The sequence below is a fragment of the Magnolia sinica genome, chromosome 13, assembly GCF_029962835.1.
Source record: "Magnolia sinica isolate HGM2019 chromosome 13, MsV1, whole genome shotgun sequence".
Lineage (NCBI taxonomy): Eukaryota > Viridiplantae > Streptophyta > Magnoliopsida > Magnoliales > Magnoliaceae > Magnolia > Magnolia sinica.
In genome coordinates, this window is record NC_080585.1 from 77931806 (window position 1) to 77945805 (window position 14000).

A 14000-nucleotide genomic window follows, 5' to 3' on the forward strand; every position below is an offset into this window, starting at 1 on the left:
TTGCCTTTGCGGCACAAGATCCAGGACCTTATTGAATCAGGGTCGATCATCTTTCCTGCAGCACCGCAGCTAGTTGTATGCACCACCAGAAAAAAGCTTACAGTGGTGTCTGGAAGATGTGGGGCCAACATGATTTATGAATAGCATCTAACTCATCCATCGGACATGTCACCTTTAGTTGCCCTAAGCCCAAAAAACAGCTCAATCTAAAACTCAAGCGGGCCACAGCACAGTGAACAAGTTGAGAAGGATGCGACCCTTGTACACAAAATTCAGGGTATTCAGCTGTTCATTTGGCCTGGTTGAAGAGTCGGGCTGAAATTTGGGTATTTTTGCTACTTCGATGGTCCTGATGAAAATCAAGGGTAGGTCTCTCCTCCAAACTTGTTCCCTATTCTGTGGCCCACCTGAGTTTTGAATCAAGTTGATTTTAGGCCTAAAAGTAAATTGGATTGATGCATTTGATAGACGAGTTAGATGTTACATATATATCACCTTGACCCGACATTATGGTGGCACCAGTGCCATTAGACCCCAACGTTACATATACATTGACACATGGTTTCGCAGATTCTTCAAATTGATTAACTATCGTCTTGAATATATATATATATATATATATATATATGTGTGTGTGTGTGTGTGTGTGTGTGTGTGTGTGTGTGTGTGAAAAAAAGAAAGTTGTGGTGTTGAACCAGCCGGGGGTGTCACATAGAAACCCATTTGGGCAGAAACAGTCAGAGAGACGGTTCATTGAAATAGGCTGGGTCTAACTGCTTAATTCACATCATTGTGTTTCTACCATGGTTTTATGACTCAGGCAACTCAAGAGCAAGAGCGAGGCGGAGATGACTCATCCAAGTCAGACCAACTAGGAGAAATAGAGATCGACTCATGGTGCTGAACCAGACTCAACCAAGTCCAAGTCAACTTGGACAAGTCGCTTCAGATTCAACTGAGTAGATAATCCAGGTTTCTACACACCATGCCTTGAACTGGTCAGAAAACCCTTGGAACCGCTTGGACCCAACCGGCAACATAAATAGGTCTAGGCCTAGGACGGCTTTAAAACATTTGTCATGATTTAATTGATTGACTACATTTTTCACCTAGTTTTAACCACATTCATTGATAATTGATAGCTGTGATTATAAAGGATTCATGATAATCTTCCTTCCAAACAAAAGAAATACTCTTGGAAATATTCAAAGTTTTTTTTTTTTCTTTTTTTTCTTTTTTTTTTTTGGGTTTGTCTTGTGAAAAGATACACTCTAATTTTAGATTCATTCCAAAGAAATATAATAAGAAGACAATAACAAACAAAAAATAAACCAAAATTCATTAGTTATTAATTGCAATTCAGTTCAATGGTGGGCACTGCTTAAGAAAAGGGGTGGTTTAATGCATCCTGCTTTCCAGGGGGGGAAAAAAATCATGTGTGAGATCTAAACCATGTCCACAGGAAAAGGGCCTGTCTTGCAAAATTGAGCCAGTTGATTAAACAGGTGGGCCACAGTCGGAGACAATCTTAACCATCAGTACAAGTTCCCATAGGTGCTGACCTGACCTGCTAACACACTCATCAGATAAATTAATTAAATATATTTTTTGGGTGCCACCCAAACGCACCCTTGATGCCCACATACACACTAGGGGCATGTTTGGGTGCACTGTCAAATATAGATGCAATTAGTATAATTAAGTGGAAATCACAAAATTGTAGTTTCCTTCACATTCATACTGAGCCTGAGCTTCCAAGTTGCAATCAAGCTTGCATTTTAGTTGGGACTCCAAAGAAACACAAATGCAAATTTTGGGCTACTTCCTCATTATCGATGCTAGGAAAAACATCGACTTCAGTCATCTCTTTTTTATTGAACTGAAACCTACTGTTTACAATTCAATTCAATTCTGCATCCCTTAACCAAGTGCAATCTGAACTTTCCAAAATGATCAGTGTACAACAATATATACTTGTGTTTTGATAAATGATGTACAATTGGAAATTTGTAACCTCTCCAACTTAATAATGTTTCTCCACCAGTAACAATCTCACACAACCAGCATGTCATCCACATTGCCAAGGCTCGCTGCACATCTCATCCTGTAGTAACCGATACACCACACCTCCAGGCAGTTCGGTGTCTTTCACAACAACCTTCACATATGAAGCCAACTCTAGAAATTTGAATAACCCAACTTTTATTTTGGAATACAGAAATAGATATGATGGCATCTTGTCTAGAGCATAAAAGAACTTCTCTATTGGATAGCCCATGGTCATGGCATTTTTTATGGCAAGGATGAACTTGTAATGTGATATGGCATGATGTAGATGGCCCACCAGTTGGGATCTGAGCTTACCATGGTTGGCGCATTTAGGGCCTGTTTGGTTTTTACAATTTCCTATGAAATACAAAGTAAAGGAGCTAGCATTATCATTTCCAAGTGTTTGTTTAAATAGGAATTATGGCTCGTAAATCGATAGTCAAATACACTTATCATAAGTACAGAAAATTGTAACCAGTACATTACATTTTCACATTATAAATTTACCATTTTTACAGTCATTTTTGGGTGAAACAAACAATTTAACAAAATCATCATTGCATATAAAAATGTAAGTGATGTCACCATACAATTTCAAATGTAATCATTACCCATTTACAGCCATTTACCATTGTAGGAAAACCAAACAGGCCCTTTAGGTATGAGATCAGGCATCATTGTCCAATTGCTGAATGAGTGGTGGGGCAGCTAGGAGAGGAGAATTCTTGGAGAGTAGGGTTCTATCTGGAAGGCACCTTGAGGAACACCGGTAAAAAAGGGTTTCCTGATAAAGAAGGCAAGGAAAGATCACGATGGAGTAACCCAAACAGAGAGATGTGATATGGAAAATATCATGATTTCAGAATGCCAAGGCAACTAGGACCATCACCATATGAGTATATGTAATCTGAGGTAATGTCTCTCTCAGACCTGTGTTTTAAAATCCGGGCTAGAGCCAATGGTTGGACTGGTTTCAACTGCAACTGGCCACAGAAAAAGAGTCGGGTCACAAACTTGTTTTAGCCACAAATGTCACTTTAGATTTTTAATAGGTAAACTCCTGGTTAGAAGCACATGCTCTCACACTGCTACAGGTGCTTTTGAGCATGATATTTACCATTTTATTTTATTTTTTATATGCTGCACACATATATCTGGTCTGCATTGGTTGGACTGGCTCGGACCAAACCGCAATCAGAAATGGGTCAGGGTCTGGTCTGGATTTTAAAACACTGAGCCAGACACTGCATGTAGATGTTATGTATTATTTCACAAACATTTCTGAGAAATATGGTGAAGAGATGGCAAAGAAGATTTGAGTTTTTCTCTTCACAATACACGTTATAACACGGCATACATGTATGTACAACATCTGGGCCATTATCAGATGGGGCAACTATGAATGTGCACAGACTCAGGTCAGTCCACTCATCAGGTGGGCCACCGGAGCATGTTGAATGTGGACTACTGCTCTTCCTAACCATCCATTTTCCTCATACATGAAAGCCCCAGTCTCACATACCTGTGCCACAAAGAAAACCTTTACACTTCACAAATCTCCTTAGCATCTCTTCAAAATTCAAATTTTCAGACACGTGAGAAGTTGGAAGTAATCTGGGCTATTCTGCAAAAGGTGATTGACTACTTACATTGTTCTTGTTGAACGATAGGTGATATTTTCATTGTTGTGGAAAACGGCACCAACATAAGTTGACTGAACATCACCTTTAGTATGATAACCTTGAAAAATATCCTCAAAGCCAGATATTTTCCCTACACGCTTCGACATCCATGTATACACAGAGTGGATGTCCTTTTCATCTCTATCAATCAAAACAAGACAGGTAAGCTGGTTCTGTCAAATAACAAGATGAGTCTCACAATGAGAACTAACTGGCTTGGTTGGAGGGAAAATAGTTAAATGTAAAATTTCAAGAATTACATATATGACCATTATAAGACAATCCATAAAATTTGTAATGCAAGGCCATTGTAAGACCATCCATAAAATTTCCCTTAAGAAGGCAAAACTAAATAATTGACTACAATCCATAAAATTCCCCTTAAGAACGCAATGCTATATAATTGACTACCAAGTGCAAAGACAGCCAAGGCACTATTTCCATGTTCATTTGGATCAATTGTTTAATCTTGCGATGTGTAGGAGGCTGGGAGCTAATTCAAGAATCCAAAATGGGATCTGAATCTTAAGTTACAGTCACCCCTACCATGAATCCACCTCTTCTTCTTCTGCTCCTGTTCTACTTCTCATGCTCCTGCTCCTTGCTCCTCTCTCCTGCTTCTATTCCTCTGCTTCTGCTACTCCTACCCCTGCTTCTGCTTTTCCTTGTCCTACTCTGCCCACTGCTGCTTCTCCTCCTCCTGCTGCAGCTTGTTCTTCATCGTCTTATTCTTCGTCTCCCCCTACTCCTTTATTATTATTATTATTGGTTTTTGTTATAGTTATTATTATTGCAATAACTAATAATTTAGTTAGAAACATGAATTGCCCGACTCGCTGTGTCGACCCTCTTGAGACAAGTTTTGTAAGTTGATTATAAGTCGAACCATCAGTATCGAATTTGTAAACCTTGATGCATGCGTGCATTGACACCGCCCAGCATAAAAGATGTGTTATGTCCTCCTTGTTGCATAGCTTGTTACATAATATGTTAGTGAACGAAGAGCACAGTTAAACAAAATAAATCAGATGGCAAAAACAATGCCTTCAGAACTCTCACACCTTCCCCAACCTTCAATGAAAAAAAAAAAACAAACAAACAAACAAACAAACAAAAACAAAAACAAAAAACAAAGAATTATACAAGAAAAGCCAGGACTTTAAAAAAACAGACATGAAAGAGATTATGTCATCAAGAGCATCAACATCACTAGAGAAGGGCTGAAAACATAAATAAATAAATAATACAATTGTCGTAAGGTCCCTACGAAGCAAAATAGCATGAATATTTCTTTTTTAATGGTAATAGCATTGACTTTTTTGACTTGCTGTTTTCAATAGTATGCAATATTTCCCCAGTTACAACGTGTTAGCACCATCTCCAACAACCAAGTGTTAGAAGGGACTGAAAGAGGTGATCATGAGAGATGCGCCTAATGTCAACAGTTAGTTATAGCACTTGATTAATCAAGTAATATTTTATTCATATTCATCATTTCAAATTTGTATTGTATTGCTTTATCATACTCTTGCACAAACGTATCATCATGTCTGTTAGTTTGGATAAGTTTCGATCCACCACTATGAAGTTGACAATCACAAAAGCAAATCCAGATATGCATCCGAACTTGGAATTCATCCATCATAATTAGACTAATATAGACCTCACAAACAATGTTGTCATAATTGTTATTGTATCATAAATTATAAATAGGTCTGAATTGTATCATATCGTGAATCATGAGATTTTTTTTTCAGATTTTCCAAAAAAAAAAAAAAAACATAAAAACTGTAAATAAATCAGAAATATTAAAAAAAAAAAACACACCAATCATCCATTTTCTCATGAAGAAGACTGTACACAAGCCAAGCTAGCTCGAAAAGCTCGCTCGGCTTGGCTCGATCTAGCTCAGCTTGACTCAACTTGAATGACGACTCGAGGCGAGCCAAGCTTCATATAACCCAGTTGATTTGAAAACAAGCCAAGTTCGATCATAGTGGATATTGACTCGACTCGACTCGAACTCGGATCAGCTCGAATATATATTATTTTTTTAAAAAAAGGTTAAAACTTAAACCCTACCCTACCCTTCCGTCCATTTCTTACCTTTTCCCTTCCTTACCCAACCCGCCGCACCCGAGCTCCTCCCCCTCTCTTGTGCCCAAGCTCCACAGTCTCTCTCTCTCTCTCTCTCTCTCTCTCTCTCTCTCTCTCTCTCTCACAACATCAAGAACAAGGTATATTTATGGATCTATCTAATATTATATATATTATTAATTGAATATTTGATTTGGGAGTTGGGTCAAGTGTGGGTTGGGTTGGGTCGGGTGTCTGGGTTGAGTTGGGTTAGTTGGGTCAAGTGCGGGTTGAGTGTTGGGTTGGGTTGGGAGAAGGCTCGACTCAACTCGAGGGAAACTCGACTCGACTCAATCCACAAGTTTGCCTTGAGCTCGACTCGAAAAGTTTGGCAAACAAGCCAAGCTCTAATGGTAAGTTCGAGGTCGAGCTCGAACTCGAGGAGAGCACAGACAAGTCAAGCCAAGCTTGGCACACCTCGACTCGACTTGGCTCGATGCACAACCCTACTTGTGAATATGTACAAAAACAAACAAAAAAAAAAAAAAAAAAACCATGATAACATTAATCTAAAATTGTGATCAACTGTATACTATGTTTAAATGCATCATTGTGTTGTATCATGTCATGATCAAGTTTTAAAAATAAAATAACCCTTTGCCCATCCCATGTGAAATTGCTTGAAATTGGATACCACGACTATGCATAGAAGCTTAGAGGAGCTATAGTATGGTGGTTATGTCCTGAGGAGGGGGGGATTAGGACCAAATAAAATTTTGTCAATTAACACACAATTGCTTACTTAAATTAATATATCAATTTAAACTAAGAAAGACAATTAACTCTAATGCTTCCAAGCCAATAGAGGGTCCAATCACATATACTACTAAAGATGTGTCAATTATGCAACTAGTCTATAAATAATAGTGAGTTTATGTGTGCATTACAAGTTAAGTGCCTATCATACAATTCAATTCGAGCATTCATAGGATTTACCTAATCAAACACATGAGCATGAATAAGAATGTATGCAATTCATAATCACAAACAAAAGCATGTATAGTGGTTCAGTTTCCCTACTCCACTCCCGACGGACGCACTCTCCTTGAGTGTACCGGTATTCACTATCGAAGGTTTTAAATCAATTTCACCCCTAACCTTTATAGCCATAAACAATTACCGCAATCCTACACAAGAACCTATCTAGTGTACACTCCCATCGGAGGCTCCCGCAAGAGACTTTAGTTGGTTTTCTATCAGCTAACCAACAACCTCAGTCCTAGTACAAGGACATACGTTCACTCTCCCATGAAGACTAACATGTACACACATGTTCGGTGAGTTCGGCCTTACACAAGAGCCTGGGTCCTACACAAAAACCTATCGAGTTTGGGTCACAAACTTCCATCAATCATACACAAGGAAAGAGAGTATGGACTCACTAATTAACACTTATCAAATTGAGCCCCTTTGATGCGCCATCTTAGGTTGCTTAATCGATGTTCTCCCATGCTTCAATCAGCTCCCCTTTTACTCTCCCGATGGTTGATGCCGATGCTTTGTCGATGCTTAAGCGCCAAGATCAAATACCTTGCATGCGATGCTCCATTGAGGTGACCAAGGTGATGGGAGGTTAGTAGAATATCCTACAACTAATTGGGTAGTTGAAATCCTAGGGGATTAACCTAGAAAGGTCTTCTAGAGGATTAGACCAACGATATGCCAAGAAGATTGGGTCTAATGTCTAAAAAATGGTAAAGTTCAAGTTCATCTTCACATACGAGGTCGGAATCCTCATTAGAGTGTTAAAGCTCATGAACATGACTTGAAACTCATGGGATTAGAGGTCTAGGATGTGGGATAACAATGTGGAATAACCTAGCCTTCTATTACACCAAAAACCCCTCCTTTTGCCCAAGAACTGAATGCCCTTTTATAAGAAATCAATTTGCAACGGGTACAAAACGGCTAGTTAACGTTTCTGTCGATGGGATCAAAGCTAGAGGTGTACACAAGTCGAACCGAGTCGAGCTTGGCACAACTCGACTCGGCTCGGCCACTTGCTGACCCCAGCTTGAACTCGGCTCAACTCGATCCTCGAGCCTGACTGGCCAGCTCAGCTCGGTTCGGTCAACAGCTCGGGCCAGTTCGAGCCGAGTTCGCCTGTGCGGCATTTTCACAAACACATGGTCTGCACCTTCAAAATCTCACTGTATATAAAACAGTAACAATGGTTTTACAGGTATTTTATCAAACACCTTGTAAGCAACATAAAAATCAAGAAAAAAAGGGTATTTGTTTCATATAAGTACCTTCCTTACCACCAGCCACACTTCATTGAGTCATTTCATCAAACACTTGGTGAGCAACAGCAATATCAAAGTAACCAAGTCACCGAACTGAATCGATCTGAGTTCGATTCGATTCAAGTTCGATCCGAGTCAAGTCGAGCTCGGGCAAGCTCGAACTCGGTTCGAAATTTTTTCAAGCTCAAAAAATCAGCTCGACTTGACTTGAACTCAATTTCGAACCAAGTCGAATCGAGCTTTTTCGAGTCGAGTCGAGTAGGCTACCGAGCTAACTTTGCTCGTGTCCAGCCCTAATCAAAGTAGTCTTCGATGGGATCGAAAGGCCCTTCAATAGGATCGAGCAGGCTATCGATCCCATCGATAAACCCAAACAAATAGATCGATGTTGGCTAGACAGATTGGGTGTCCTATTTGATTCTATCGAGTGGATCTTCGATTCCATCAACAAACTGTTGAGAAAATCACTCAAAATTTGTTGTTTTGGGTATACAATTTCACAGCAGCTTTGCGTCCTTATCATGTTCCGATTAAGTTCCTAAGGCTAAGGGATGATCAAACAAGGTTTACCTATTAAACCACGATCATATAAAGGTTTCGGGTTGTTTTAGGTCAAGGGTTAGGGTCACCAAGGCACCTCATATACTTGTTCTTTGCTCCTTGATGCTCATGTCCACTTGTGTCTTCGGCCTTCAACTTCCAAGGGCTCAATCAACTCCCTAACTTAATGACTCACGTGAATGACAAACAAGTTGCACAAATAAGTGCACTAATACCATGTACATTAAAGTTTTCTATACGATTCAAAAGATAACAATTTCCCCATCCCCATTTACATGTATAACGTTATTCACTATTCACTTGTTTCTATAAATAAAAAAGAAAACAAAAAGTCCAAATAAATATATTCTTCGTCGGCCACGACGGAGCCATCCTCCTCATCATCATTAGCAATGATATCAACATTATCTTCATCTTTATGATTTGATGTTGAAATAAAATCTTCGTCCCCATCTTCTACCACTTTCGTTTTCCCCATTGCTTTACGTCTAATTGCAAGTTTTCTAGGACCTCCGAAATAGTTCATGCATAATGCATTAAGCTTACTTGTTTAGCATAAGTGCGTAACTAAATGAAAGTAAAACTATTAATTAACAATTATAAGACCACAAGACTAAACAATAATTATACAACATGCATTCGTACCATGTCGCCCATCCCGTCGTGAGGTAGATTCGCCTACACCTTGCACAACGTCCAATCCCTCGAGAAAGCATTCACCTATGTCCATCTAGGTGTTATCTGTAGAAAGTGCAAGATCCTCCTTCTCAGTGATCCATTTATCATCAAATTCCATATATGATAAACATATAGAATCAAGTCCTTGGTCATTCTCTCTCTTCGCATGATGGACTTTGAGCTAGAGATTGTATTTTATGAAGACAAGCGCAATCAATCTCTGTTGCTCGAGTCTATTTCTCTTCTTCGAATGTATCTGCAATGAACGTAAAATTCCATAATGACCAATGGCACTACATGGTGAATTCATAAGACAAGTAATGAACTCAATAATGTCTCACTTCCTCAAAAGTGCTCCAATTGCGCTCGCAATCAGTAGCACTACATGTAAAACTCAAAATACAAATAGCCACCTTTTGCAATTTTGGACACTCATCTCCGTAATTCCCCCACTATAAACCTATAAATCAATCATACATAATTATATAAATAAACTGAATAACCCAAAAGGTAAAAACATACATGTAGAAATCGAATGAAACACGCTGCGTTCAATTCCATTAAGCGATGAAAAATATATGTCAGCTTCTTTCTTTAAAGGGTTTTTTTTTTTTTTTTTTTTTTTTTTTTTAATTATTTTTATGGCCCACGATCTCCAAAAGTCTCCAAACTCTCCTAAAAGAAGCAAAAGATAGTATATTCTAATATGAGTGGGACCTAAATGATTTTTAAACACAAAACACAAAGAAATTGCAAAAAACATATTTAAAATGATTTTTTCCAGAAATATCTGGCATTTTCGCATGTCTGTCGAATTGTACGATTCGACTGAATCGTACGATTCAGTTTTGAATCGTAACAATCCACTCCCTGTTACAATTTAAGTATATGATTCAGATCGTATACCTATACGATACAATGTGAATCGTACCATAATCATAACACTGCACAAAAATAGTGTAGCCTAGTTGGCTAACATCATTAATTTTCTTTCTATTTTTATTTCAACTTTTCAGTTGCTCAGTGGGTTGACTATAGAGAGGACACAAATGAGCTTAGGTAGATGATAATAAGAGCACCACACCAAACAAATTCATCATATGGTTGTGGAAGATGGAGGAACTTGGGCCACCTCCTAGCTAATTGACATAAAGTCAACAAATTCAACAGCCTCAAGTAAGAAAGAACTCTGTCCGCTACAAAAAAAAAAAAGTTGATGATGATAAAAAAAAAAAAAAAGCATCGTTAGTAGAACTCTGTTTTAAACTCCTTATTTTTTACCAAACCAACCCCCCGAAATATATTTACCTAAATATTTGAAGCTCCATACATTTCAATACATTGGAAAGAAAAAAATCACTTTTTGGGGCTAACGAATTTAGCACATATTTTTCAAAACACAAGGTTTTTTTTTTATTTTTACAAAAGAGGAAAAAAAAAAAAAAAAAACTTTTGAGGTGAATTTAAAAACTTTTCAGAGGATATTATTCAAAACCTGCGTGGTCGCCATCCATTGATAAAGTTGAGCAGAGGGTGGAATATTTTAGTGGAAACAATCAGTTAATAGATAGATTACTTGGAAAAGAGGATATGAGAGAGGAAATGAATGACATTAACCCAATCTTATGTTAATCTGATTCATATATAATTAAATTATGTATGAATATATATTATAGCCATTTTCTCACTCCATTTTATTTTATTTTTTGTCGAAACAGTACTAAACTCGAACTTTTCATTCTCCTATCTTTCAGCATTTCTATTTTTTGACCTATTTCTTACTGTCTTTTTAATGATTGAAACCAAATTGAACGTGAACAGCTACCCCCCTGAGAGATAACTGAAATTTTATTGAAAAACCGACAAAGCGGGAAAGAATACAAAAATCAAGACAACATCCAAGAAGAAAGATCAGGGTTCGTAACTGATTTAACAAAAAGTGCTCATTTCCTTGTTTTGGAAACATTGAATATTACGAGCCTTCCAAATAGACCAAAAAAATCCCACTGCCACTAGTCTCCAAACAGTTTTCTGGGATTTACCCACCATAACCCCATGCCAGGCCCACGAAAGCTGATCAACCATCTTCAGCATGACCCAAGACATTTGGAAAATGCAAAGGAAGTGCTCCCATATCATGCAGGCAAAAATACAATGTATGAAAAGGTGGTCAATAGACTCTGCATCCCTCATACACATCATGCATATGTTTGGGAGAATGAGAGATTGCCTTTGAAGTTTGTCAATGGTTAGGATTATTTTCCAGCCTAGAAGCCAAACAAAAGCCACAATTCTCGGGGGAGTGCCATAAGACCACTGGAGGTAGCGAAAGGAATGTGACAAAGATGGCTTAGCAATTAAGTCATGAAACAAGCACATGGAGAAAATACCGGAACTATGAGTTGTCCAAATCAACAAATCTTCATCTTGAGGCAATGGCAAATAAAACTTCAGATGGTTGAGCAAGATAAGAAATTCATCGAGTTCGTCATCCGTGAGATTTCGCCGACAAGGAGACCATACTATGGATCTACCAATAAACGAGCAATGTCTATCCACTATGATAAAAAGATTGGGAGCAAGATGAGCCAACCCAGGGAAGCATTCCTGTAATGATCCATCCCCACACCAAATGTCGATCCAGAAGCATATACGATTGATTACATTTTCCCCGAGAGAAAGAGGTGCCCGAACAGAAGAGAGGTTCAGTAGAGGCTACATCCTTCCAAACACAAGACGCATGATAAACAAGAAGAAGACTTTATACCCCAACCACCTGATTGAGAGCCATATTTGGCAATAAGAAATTCCCTCCATAACTTGCATGTCTCAACGCTAAACCTCCAGTGCCATTTTCCAAGAAGAGAAACATTCATATGCTCTATCTTTTTCAGACTTGCTCTTCGCTTATTAGTCGGCTTGCAAACTAGGTTGAACTTCTTTATATCTTTATACCCTTTCCATAGGAAATCTCTTCTCAATTTCTCGAGTCTACCCAAGACCTACTTTGGGTATTTGAAAAGAGAATATATTGGCATGTTGGAGAAGGCCGTTTTGATGAGCATCAACCGGCCTCCCAGGGAAAGAATACGATGCTTCCAACTAGACAACTTTCTCTCAATTCTCTTTATAACTCAATCCCAAAGGTAAAAGGCCAATTTTCCTATGCATAGGGGCAACCCCAAATAGGAAGAGGGGAAGGATCCTGTTTTGCCACCAAAGACATTAGCCAAGTGTTGAAGATCTTCATTAAGCACATGGATTCCTAGCACTTCGCTTTTGGAGACATGAATATTTAGGCCGGAGACTACTTCGAAGCAAACCATAACTTTCTTGAGATTATCGACCGAGATGACATCTGCGTCACAGAAAAGGATCATATCGTCCACATATTGAAGATGAGTAACTTACACCCCCTCCTCTGACCTTGAAGCCATGAATTAAACCATTTTCCTCTACCCTGAGAAGCATCTTGCCCGATAACAACAAAGCAACGTACACCGTATCGGTATCAATTGGCGTAATAGTGCCCTCCGATACCGATATGGATACGGGGGCATAACAGCGAAATGGGGGCGTAACGGCTCATAACGGTGCAAAAAAAAAAAATTTGCCAAAAAAATATGAAAAAAAATGGATTAAATCCAGAATATTCTAAGCATTCCAAATATGCATTCATTTATAAATTGGAACATGTTTATGGTGGTGTAATGGTCCACTCTTTGGTGAGAAGTTGTATCAGACTGTCTGATAAATTTATGAACCAGACAACCTGGATTTGATTGCAAAACTCATATATTTATTTTTCTAACTATCTACTATCAATGATAGATATATTAGAATGAATGTAATATGAAAATATCTTACATGTGTAAGTGTTTGCAATTATTTGTCATAATTCATAAAAAAATATAAAATGACAACAATCTGTAAAATGAACATTAACATGTTCTAATATAATTAACACATCATATTCTACCATTAAAACATCAAAACATTCAATAAAAAAATAATTTTTCGAATTTAAAAAAAAAAAGGGCCAAAAATAGTGCATAAATAAAAAAAATTATAAAAAAATATAAAATGACAACAACAATCTGTAAAATGGACATTAATATCTTCTATTATGATTAACACTTCATATTCTACCATTAAAACAGCAAAACATTAAATAAAAAGCATAAATACCTATTTTTGAAGAATTTCTGGAAAATGGCCCACGGAGCTTCGAATCAAGAAAATCCTTAATATAAGTTGTTTTTATCTATAATATCAAGCTAAGAGTGGTCGAAAATAGCAATAGAATGATTTAGGAAGAGTTTGGAAGAAAGAAGCTAAAATTTTAAATAAATAAATAAATAAAGCCAATTTTTTAGCATTACGCCCTGACCGTTACGGAGCAGTAATGGCCATTACGCCCCGTAACAGCTGTTACAGGGCCATTACGGCTACAGAATTGGGGGGGTGACCGTTACGGCCCCGTATCGCATAACGGCCATGGCCGTTACCGATACGTATCGGCCGATACGCTCGTATCGTAACGGATACGGGACACCCTGCAACAAAGAGATACAACGATAAAGGGTCATCGTGTCTGATGCCGCAAAAAGTCTTATAGTAACTGAATGGAGATCCATTAATGAGAACA

At 38.1% G+C, this 14000-nt stretch overlaps 1 protein-coding gene across 32 annotated transcripts in view; it reads right to left on the reverse strand.

The window, feature by feature from the left end:
* Positions 1 to 1852: 1852 nt before the first annotated feature.
* LOC131223886 (uncharacterized) overlaps positions 1853 to 14000 on the reverse strand; it is a 28258-nt gene continuing 16110 nt past the window's right edge. For 6 of the 32 annotated variants that reach the window (XM_058219424.1, XM_058219435.1, XM_058219439.1 and 3 more), the window contains 5 exons: positions 9320 to 9608; positions 3699 to 3872; positions 3407 to 3571; positions 2939 to 3032; positions 2507 to 2833 (listed from right to left, as the gene is read on the reverse strand). The gene's annotated coding sequence lies outside the window, so the exon portion shown is untranslated. Of the gene's footprint in view, positions 2159 to 2344; positions 2407 to 2506; positions 2834 to 2938; positions 3033 to 3406; positions 3572 to 3698; positions 3905 to 4056; positions 4803 to 9319; positions 9609 to 9693; positions 9813 to 14000 lie in introns of those variants that run through there. The other 26 variants (XM_058219445.1, XM_058219446.1, XM_058219438.1 and 23 more) reach the window with 21 other exon arrangements.